This window comes from Glandiceps talaboti, chromosome 13, assembly GCF_964340395.1.
Source record: "Glandiceps talaboti chromosome 13, keGlaTala1.1, whole genome shotgun sequence".
Lineage (NCBI taxonomy): Eukaryota > Metazoa > Hemichordata > Enteropneusta > Spengelidae > Glandiceps > Glandiceps talaboti.
Window position 1 is genome coordinate 12,987,961 of NC_135561.1, and position 11,754 is coordinate 12,999,714.

The following is an 11,754-nucleotide window of genomic DNA, read 5'->3' on the forward strand; positions in this document are numbered from 1 at the left end:
ATCCATCCCTTTTATAGCATCATCAAATAATTACCGACACAGAAACTCTACGGTTCAGGTATTTTAATATGAGAATATTAGCACTATTGTAACTACAAACTAAAAATGTTGGAAGTTTGTTTCCTTGATGTATCCAAGTGGACAAAATTCAAATAATTTTATCGATTTTGAATAATTCGTGACGCCTATAATGAGCGCCTGTTGATGTTCAAAATTGGGAAATTTTAACATTTTTTGCACGTCTTCCTGCATATGGGTATGCCCATCAGTCACATTACACGTCTTTGGTCATCTGTTCGTGTTTTTATTTAAAACAATACACCAGTGACACAGTACACTTTAATTAACACTAGGAAGTTGACATTTGATTATAAATGAAGGCATTAGTGCTAAAATGGCCTAAGGACGAAAATTACATTTTTGATAAAAAGGTTAAAATTGAATTTCTGACAGTATAAACCCTTATAGCCCTGTCAAATTTAAATCATTGTTTTTCCCTATTATCAGTCCACCCTGGGCAATATTTGATGAGATCGGAGAAGAAACAGTACATTTTCGGAAAATGACATCGGGGACGTTGGGAAATGTGTCATTTTTAGAGAATGACAAAGATAAACGTTTTCCCACCAGAACCTTTTGACTATGAGCCAACTTTAATTGGTGATTTTGCCTACTTGTGTTTCAAAATAAACGTTGGCCTTTTGTGAGATCAGAAACTACTCGCTAACAAAATTACAATTGTTAAATTTAAGTGACAAATTAAAGAGAAACAGTCCGAAAACAACTTTCAAATTTCCGAAAACATGAGAATTCAAGATATTTTCAGTGGAAAAAGTAAAAATAAATGCCAAACTGTGTCCTAATAAACATTTAGGAAAATGATAAAAAAAATTCTTTCCCTCATTATAAACTTTCCTTTCATTGATATTTCATAGCAATTAACGTTAATTTTTCCACATCTCACAAGAAATACTAAGTCTATAAATATAATTAAACAAAATAAGTCTGAACAAAACTCTAATTATTTTCACAGATTATTGGGTTAAATTTAAAATTAGTTATTACCGTGTATCATAGCTATAGAAAATGCTGGAATTTGCGGGGCCATACTTCAAAATTTCACGCTAAAACAATGGAAATATCCAAATATGGTTTCTAAACAATAATTTTTGATATAAAGTTTATGGCTTTAGTGTCTCTTCTTGAAAAGTACGTTAATCTTGCTACAAATGTGGATAAAACATATCATTTTTGGTATTTCCCATATTTTCCTAGTAAAAACTTTCTTGCAAGGGTGTCACCCATCCCTGCAAGAAAGTTTTGGAAGGGGAACAAACCCATCCTATAGTAAAAAAATTCTTGCAAAGGTGTCACCAATCCCTGCAAAAAATTGCCTGCATGGCAACGCCAATTATTGAATGCTTCCAAGTTAACATAAATGCCACGACAAATCTGCATAAGCCGTATAGGGAAAAATTAAAAACTTTCATTATGTCAGAAATTTTGTCATATTACTATGGGAAATCTTTGAAATTGTATTTCATAATGTGAGTTCTGATTATTTTCATCAAAATTCGTTGATTAGTCAATACACGAAACTAATTTTTACCAGAATAGGAAATTTCTGGGGGGGGGGGGGGGGGGAATCATTCATGAAATAAGTGTTCTGAAAAATACAGTTTTCCTATTAAAATTTGGAAAAATACCTTCTTTTCGGAAATTGGAATCGTTGTCGTACTGATGAGAGTAGAATTAGGACCCTTTTGCAATAGCCTGGATAAGAAATCATGGTAAGTAATATAATTTGGAATTTATGAATGCCTGTTTGAAATATTTATCCTCGAAATTTTCTCTCAAAATATCAATTTTGGCACGTACGACCTTTATAATAATACTCGTAAAGGATACAATCGTGTACTTGACATATGCATATTATTCTAAATTTACCGGCACAGAACAGAACAAATAATGAATTTCTTGGCATAGAAACAACCATCACCTAAACCCATTATATATATATATATGTGTAACTTTAATGTATCTTTTACAAGGGCGATTCTTAACTTTATATTTGTTATAAAATAATTATATAATTTCATCACTGTCATATGTACTAGGAAGCAATTCATGCCGCAAAACAGCGCATGCTGCGTGATTCGTGGACTCACATTTTCCATGTGATGACAAATTCCGTTTCAGTAACTTACTATTTAAATACAGAAGAGCGTTTCAATATTCGAACTTCGATTTGTGTAAGATAACACCAAAGGTAACAACTCAGAAATATTCATTGTTACAATTCTAAACGTTCTCTTTCTGTTTTGTTTTGTTTTGATGATTTAATTTATCTGTATACTTCATAAATACAACTCAATAAGTGAATAAATATATTAGGTGAAACAAGTATGTATGTTAAACTGCTGTTTAGTGTATGCCTTATCAAATTTGAGCACACATTGTATTCTGTCACGTGCTGGATAGAATCTTTAATATCGAATCCATTATTATTCTCGCGCTATTTTTATGCAAACCATAAGTCTGGTCGATCCATTATTATTCTCGCGCTATTTTTATGCAAACCATAAGTCTGGTCGATGAAAAGAAATGAAATTGACAGTATTTATCTTTTCAGTCTTTATAGACTAATATAAAACCTTGTTAACGGTACAACGTGTTTATTTGCTTACCCAACATTTCGAAAAACATTACACATTCACTTATACAAACATAAGTAATATTTACCTTGTTTTGGAGAGAATATTTCCGTGTCGCTAATTTATCTGTCTAGTTAATAGTGTGAATTATGTATCCTTTTCTCTAGAGCTATCAAAGATAGATATTGAATCACAGTATAGATACTTGTGAAAAGTATGTTTGGAGTGCATATGCTGCATGGAAATTGATATTTAAGAGCAAATAGCAATATAGTCTGGACTACCAGCTTAGGATACTAATCAATCGTGCCAGGCTTTCGTGTTTCCAAGATAACTAGGGACGAGCTGATGAACTCATAGTTTATGTAAATAAACAGAAAACGACACCTAACATGTTTAGCATACTTTGTATGACATAAAATATTACTACATAGCATCGACAATCAATGATTACGAAAATGTTTTCACCGTTGATGGGTTGGATGAAATGTGTAATTATTTACAATACTTGCACGACTTCGTTAAATGATTCATCTGACACATTGTTGTATCACAACAACGTTGTTCGCATACTGTGATTTCGAAATACCATAAACTTAGTTCTGGTATGGCAGACAATAATAGACTGGATATCAGTGGAATATATATAACCTACTTAGGTACGTGTTTTACTGATATCACAACAACATCAAACAAGACAGACTGCTTCATCGTTAGACCTGTAAAGGTAGGCACTGCATTCATCTGTATCTGTTGACAAAACTTTCCTCAGGAGTTTCTTTTACAAAATCGAGTCTGATGATCGATAATTGCTGGTTGATAATTTTAACAGAAATAACATCGCCGCATCAATCATAGTATTTTTAAATTTTGTGCTCAAAGTTTAGAATATAGGATGAAGAAATACTACTTAACATTTGTTTCTTCTAGAGTAATGCGACAATGATTTATATGGAATACGACTTGCACTTCAAACTTTCAAAATATGGGTCTTCTTAACTTCTTAGTATTGACAAGCTATCGTTTATGTTGATAACTGGGACTTTGATAACAGTGAGTAGAAATATAAAACAAAACAGAACGTTACAAAAACAAACACAAAATTAAAAACACAGTGAGTCAGGATTTAGAATAAAAGGAGACAAGTCTGGTTCTAAACACAAACAACCGCGAAATTTGTCAAATTCTACAAATTTGTATTTCAGTATACCAAAATGCAGAAAGCGATAATAGCAATGATACTGGTAGCATCCTTTGTGATCCTGTACTCAACAGATGTTACTGAGGCACAAGGTGGTGGTGACGGCGGGGTAGGTTACTCTCCAACTGTACATAATTTGTTTTTTGTACATACATACATACATACATACATACATACATACATACATACATACATATATATATTATATATACATACATACATACATACATACATACATACATACATATATATATTATATATACATACATACATACATACATACATACATACATATATATATTATATATACATACATACATACATACATACATACATACATACATACATACATACATACATACATACATACATATATATATTATATATACATACATACATACATACATACATACATACATACATACATACATACATACATACATACATACACACACACACACACACACATACATACATACATACATACATACATACATACATATATATATTATATATACATATATATATATATATATATATATATATATATATATATATATATATATGTGTGTGTGTGTGTGTATGTGTGTGTGTGTGTGTGTGTGTGTGTGTGTGTGTGTGTGTGTGTGTGTGTGTGTGTGTGTGTGCATCAGGGGAAGAGGAGGTCCGAATCCAGTGGCTTGCGTTTCAGGGCCATACATTTATTTCTGCTCAGACTATTACTTTCTGACGTCGACTAGGCAGTCAGAGTTATGAAAACATATCTTCACAACCTTGGCGTTACATGATATTTTATTGAGTTTTTTTTTCTTATTATACGCTAATAGTAGTATTATGAATTTAAATGTATTTGTTGTAAAATTATAATATATTCTCGCTATCAACTATAGGAGTAGCAGACTAACGAATATAACAAAGATTTTACAATTCCCTCTTTATTTAAATGGGGCTTATCAACTCTGTGTGTTGTATCAGTTGTTCATTATGCTCATTGATACTACGTTGCTACCAGCTTCAGTATTTACATATCTATGTATGTGATAATTCGTCTTTGGATGTTTTACACAATGTACTACAAAATACGAAAATAAGCAAGCCAAATACATAAAGTATATATATGGATAAACCATTGCATGATGGATGTCATTTATTATATTATTTCATAGCCTATAATCTAATTTACATTTCTGATGAAATTCCTGACCTACTTTATCATGTCTCATATTTTGCAGTTTGGAAACAACTTTACTATCTCGATACAACTGAACGGAAACGGTGATATTTTGTCATCGTGTAACCAACTATCGACCTTATTGTGTGGGAATGACGACGGCGATAACAGCGGTCATGGCTCTCATAGTGGTGGTGATGTCCCACCACATTGATCTCTTACATAACGTATACGAATGTTAATGATGAACATGACAGATAACTAAACGTTTACTTTTAATTAGTTGATAATATCAGCATACAAATAAACTCATATGAATGAATAAACTACTTGCATTGAATTTACCTTCTTCTCTGCGTTTTTTGTGTGTAACTCTTCCTTTGATAATCTTTTCTCTAAAACATGTTTATCGTGTCAGTATAGTCTTTCACGAAATGTCCCTTGTCTTACAGAATCAAACCTCTCCATGTGCGATGTCTTTGTGTGTCAGTAAGTGTTTAAATATGTGTTTGTTCGTTAGTATGTGTGTATGTTTGTCAACGTGTATGCATGCCATGCAGTGGCATGTATGTATGTATGTATGTATGTATGTATGTATGTATGTATGTCGGTGCGCACGAGTATGTGCATCGAAGGATGACGGGAACAGCAAACCTCTGGAGTAGAGAGATTAAAGTACATGGTATATTAACAGGTGATTTTTGGAGGCGTTTATCTAATTCAAAAATATTAAATATGGTGAAATATCTACAGAACCCTTAACCAATGAGAAAACGATATGAGCTGACTCTATCAGTGCATTTTCACATTTCAACAATTTTGGGAATTTCCTGCAAGCATTAATAAGGCTTTATGGGAGACAAGGATTTTCCCCATTAAATGGCTGAACGAATGTCAAGTGCAGTAGTGTAACGTTACTCGGGTTTCTCTTGTACCCGTCATTATCATATAATCACTGCATTTCAGTCACTCCAGATCTGGTGGGAGGTACCATCTAGAATTGGGAGTTCTTGGATATTCAAAGGGAAAAGGGGACTCACAACTATCAAGCTCTAACTTCCTTCCATTTATTTAGCTAACCGACGGTTTTAGTGAACCTCAGGTATACACATGATTCCCTCAATTTCTATTCTTTGGAAATGATGCCATCTCCTACAATGACATAATGTCGTCAATTAGCACAAGTTGTCTTTCCCCGTATATTGTAAACTTATCATCATATTGAGTGCGTAATGATGAAAAGGTCCGTATCTCATGTCTATGGCATGTCAACAGACTCGTCTTCTGTCAACACTATCTCATATCAAGACGTGTGTTCATATTACAACATAGTCTCTCATTTAATTAAAAAAAAGTTATTAAAAGCTTTGTCAACTATTTCCAGTGACAGGAGAAAGTACTGCGTCGACACTTCGATCACAGCAGATTTGCAGTAATGTACGCCGTGACAGGGCGCCCTCACACATCAGTTAGAGTTGAGGCCGGTGATGGCGGATCGACACTACGTATTTAATACAGCCTACTTTGTACGTAGTATAAACATAAATGTGTGTACTTTGGTAATATAGCCAGAAGTCCGACTTTGTAATGTGTCACAGTAGCAAATAAGTCTGACTAAACTTTTCTTCTGAAGCTCAAAATCTAGCTCTACCACACTACGCTTTTCATATGACATGACTGCCCTTAGGCCAAATACAAACCAGATTTAAACTGAATGCCTCCCTTAAGGGAATCACTAATTATGCAAATAACTCATTAAACTAAAGCAACTATGGTAACAGGCTTTGTTTTTTGGACAAGCGTGCTTTCTTAGGTTAATGTATGTAAGAGTGTATGATACTGCTTAATGCAGTCTAGATATAGCCTAATTACCGAAAATCATTTACTATGCAAATTATTCATTAACACTGTAAGGTACATCAACTAACTTTATAGGACATACACAATTTGTTATGGTTAATGTATGTACTGATCAGAATTGTATTGAAATTGAAGCATGCAGTTGTAAGATATAGCCTACTTACCAAGAATCATTAATTAGGCAAATTATTCATTAACACTGAAAGGTACACTAACAAGCTTTACAGGACATATGTGATTGTTATGGTTAACGTGTGTACTGAATTACATTGGAATTGAAGTATGTATTCTTAAGATATAGCCTAATTATCGAAAATCATTAATTATGCAAATTATTCATTAAAACTGTACAGTGCATCAACAAACTTGATAGGACATATGTGTTTTCTTATGATTAACGTATGTACTAAATTATGTTGAATTTGAAGTATGTATTCTTAAGATATATAGCCTAATTACTAAAAATAATTAATTATGCCAATTATTCATTAACGCTGTAAGATACATCAACGAATTTTATAGGACAAATGTATGTTGTTATGTTTAACGAATATACTAAATTATATTGAAATTGAAGTATGCAGTCTTAAGATAATGCGTAATTAGTTGATTTCATTAATATGCAAATTTCTCTAATTAGACATTAACAGATCTGGCTCAAAACCTACTCAGGTCTAGCTATTACCCTAAAGATTATATATCCCAAATTTCGTTACAATTGAGTCAGCCGATTTTTAGAAACAGACAGACAGACAGACAGACAGACAGACAGACAGACAGACAGACAGACACACACACACACACACACACACACACACACACAGACAGACATTCCCCTTTTAATACCGTACCCTTACGGGAGGTAAAACTTGTGTTTTCGGTAACCTGTCCGACCCTAGTTTTAAAAAAATTTTGTACATTCAAAAATGACAATTGTTGAAAATTAACTTCTATTTCCGTGTGAATATTCTTGCAAAAAATTTCTTTGGTTAATTACTTTTTTAAAATCTCATTCCAGAGAAATCGAGTCTTTCAAAATGTTGAATTTGTTGAAGTTTGTGAAGTACAGAGTCTGTATATTGTGTTTGTATACTTTATATGTAAATGTCTTCATTTACAACTCATCAAACTATCACAGAGGTATTGTGACCAATGAATATCTTGTCTTTGGGTTGAAGCATTATCTCAACACCAATTTCTTATTTTAATAAAATGAATGTCCGACCTAAATACCCTGTCTCCTGAAGTCATGTTATCGCAAACAAACATTTTATATTTATTTTTTGCATTGCCTTATCAACAAGTATGTTTTCTCATAAGAGTAACTATAAGACAAACATCGTGACTGGCCTTCATTATCTCTTTAAATTCATGTCTTTAAGAACTGTAGTGTTAATATTTGAAACGGCTATGGCAGACAATTTGCCCTTTCCTTTTACATACATGACTATTATATATATAAAGATATATTCTTGCAGTACTAAAACTTTGAATAAACATGTGGTATCACGAAAACTACACACTTACACAAAACGTGACCATGACACACTTCATGAAGGGAGAAAGTCTCATTATAATACATGTTTACTTTATTCGTATCACATGATTTTTTTACACACAAACATGTATACTCTGCAATTGATATTTTAAGTCGCACGGGATATTTGTCAGATTTGTGGGACAAAACCCATGTAGTTTCATCGCCGATGAGAGAGAGAGAGAGAGAGAGAGAGAGAGAGAGAGAGAGAGAGAGAGAGAGAGAGAGAGAGAGAGAGAGAGAGAGAGAGAGAGAGAGAGAGGGGAGGGAGGGAGGGAGGGAGGGAGGGAGGGAGGGAGGGAGGGAGAGAGAGACCTTCACTAATCCAAACTAGTTATCTAAGCATATCTTTACTACACATATAACAATATTACAATGTACTACAAAACATATTTGTTACATTCCACTATCACCGATACACAGTGTGTTAATGTTTGTTTTACAATTATAGACGTAATAAAAATTCCAAAGTGTAGTTAACTAGTTACCAGTGTACAACACAATTTATAAGTCGCTCCTTCGTCATATGCGTTGGTAGGCTGATGGAACGTGAGCCAAGATAGGTTTTTATCAAATGAATTTATCATAACCATCAACGTTTTGTGGTTAATACCATTAAAATATTAATTATGAGGCCCAATACGACGTGCACGATTTTCATATGGGAGACTTCTTTGTCTGTCTGTCTGTCTGTCTGTCTGTCTGTATGTATGTATGTATGTATGTATGTATGTACGTACGTACGTGTGTACGTACGTCTGTCTGTCTGTCTGTCTGACTGACTGTCTGGTATGTATGTATGTATGTATGTATGTATGTAATGTGTGCGATGAATGAGTGTGATAAATATCCTAGCGTCTGCCAAAAAAATCGAATGTAAAGGATGATAACCTCTTGGGCAACAAAACAAAGCAACGTTACCAAACATATATAAATACCAACAAACTATGATAGTGCAGGAATACAGGAATGTTGAATTTGAACATTTGTGCTATATGACAAATGCATAGATGGGGCAAACGGTGGGGAATAATTGAATGAACAAGTGCAGATCGATATGTTCAAACGATGAGAATAAATCACAAACAGTCTGACAACCTGAATAATTTACTACATGTCAGCTTTACTGATCAAGTAACCACTGCATATTTAGAATGTACGCCAAATATATCGCGGAGAAAAAAACTCTTATCATCAATTGTTTTAATTTATATACTTCTTTGACAATGTCAGTGTAATAAATATTACTCCTAGCATAACATATACATAGTGCTTATCTGTTGTCTGTGAAAGAGACCTGTAACCTATAAAAAGACCTATGAAAGAGTTGAATCGATAGTTTCCTATAAAGTTTCAAACTATCAAAGACACAGTCAAAACACGAAGATTGGGGTACGTTTTCTCTTTGTATTATAGCAAATCGTCGTCTGGTTGACAAAGTTGACTACCAGATAATAGCTACATTTTGTCGTCTGTTAGGACAAACATCTTACTTACACTGTTGCCACTCATTTACAGCTTTCCTGTTTGATACAACCACGTGGAAACCAATAAGAAACTGGACATGCAACACTTTAATATAGCAAGATCGAATGAGTACAGTGTCTTGCTACATTTTGTCAGAGTGAAATGAACTACACATGCCACCATGCAGACCCCAAATGAACACGCAAAGGACATTTTACGCGCTCTTCACCGAGTGTTTGAACAGCATTGGCGCCCGAATGTCTGCATGGAGTTGTAATACATTTGAATGGGTTATTTCATTCAGACTAGATGTAGCAAAAATTGCGATCTTGCTCTTGAAGTATGACATATGCAGTTTCTTGTTGATTTCTACTTGGTTGTATCAAACAGAAAAGCTGAACGGTGTTGTTGAAATTCACTGTAGCTGGCCTAACAAAACCTTCCGAACATTGTCATACTTTCTTTACAAAAGCTAGCTACCATAGCAGACCTTCGCCATTTCACATACACTGTAACAAGGTATACTTCTATCAGGCATAATGTATCAAAAAATCAATTCAATTTCAGTCGTGGTGTACTAAGATTTATAAATGTTGGTTACATATATGTCAAGCCAGACAATACAGGGAAGTAAGTTTCATGGCGAGGCAGATGTCGACTTGTGTCTTTTTAATTAACTGGCTCATTCGTCAATCTATTGATGTTACCGAGGCCCTAAGTACTGACGCCAGTGGGGTAAGTCTAAACTCGTTTGTCAGATCTCTTTCTATTCATCATTCTGTGTGGTAGCCGAGTAGAAAGATATGATAGATTTCACAATTCAAGGGTTTATATGTTATATGTATATGTGTGTGTGTGTGTGTGTGTGTGTGTGTGTGCGTGCGTGCGTACGTACGTGTGTGGTTGTCCGTCTATCCCAGTCTAGCTAGTCGGTAGCTTAAAATAAACAAAATAGATGTCATACTGAGCCAAGTTGATGTGATGGCGTTGTGTAAACAGGGCAGCGCGTCGTCAGCTACCTTTTGGTATAAAAACATATAATGTGGAAATGAAAAATAATCATTAATTTTACAATGTATTTACAGCAATGATTTCGACAAAATGGCAAATATTTTAATCAAAGCCGTTTTCTAATATATTTGCCATTTTACCGGCGTATTTTTAATCTCCCGTAAGGGTACGGGAGGTATTAAAAGGGGGATGTCTGTCTGTGTATATGTCTGTGTGTCTGTGTATATGTATCTCCGTGTGTGTGTCTGCCTGTGTCATCATTTTCTTAAAAACGGCTGGCTCAATGTGTGGGGTAATGGCTAGACCTGGTTAGCTTTTGAACGAGATCTGTTCTTGTTAATCAGGGAAGTTTGCATATCAATGAAATCAACTAATTAGGCCATATCTTAAGAATACATACTTCAATTTCACTATAATTCAGTACATAGCATACGCTGACCATAACAATCGCATAGGTACTGTAAAGCTTGTTGATGCACCTTTCAGTGTTAATGAAATAATTTGCATAATTATTGATTCTTGGTAATAAGGCTATATCTTACGACTGCATATTTCGATTCAGTACACACAGTTTGATATTTCTATTTAAGAGTGTGATTAAGTATATGTATTTACCTGGTGGACATGCGTATTTTGGAGACTTGAAACTCCCAATACCAGATGTAAACTGAGCGCCTCCCGTAAGGGAAGCACCAATTATTAAAATAAAACTAAAAAAAAAAGTGAACCAAACAATACAATTCCAGTAACATAGATGAAATTACGCTGAAAAATAGCTATAGTTATGCTGGCAAGTCTCTATTACTGACACAACCCTCAACGAAGGGAAGGAAGGGACGACTCACTTCGTATG

General features: G+C 34.1%; 1 long non-coding RNA gene across 1 annotated transcript; it reads left to right on the forward strand.

Annotated features, from left to right (window-relative positions):
• Positions 1 to 3,290: 3,290 nt before the first annotated feature.
• On the forward strand, positions 3,291 to 5,366 carry LOC144445106 (uncharacterized). Its single transcript, XR_013481878.1, has 3 exons — positions 3,291 to 3,381; positions 3,860 to 3,964; positions 5,088 to 5,366. It is a non-coding gene; the product is annotated as an uncharacterized LOC144445106 (long non-coding RNA).
• The last annotated feature ends 6,388 nt before the right edge of the window (positions 5,367 to 11,754 follow it).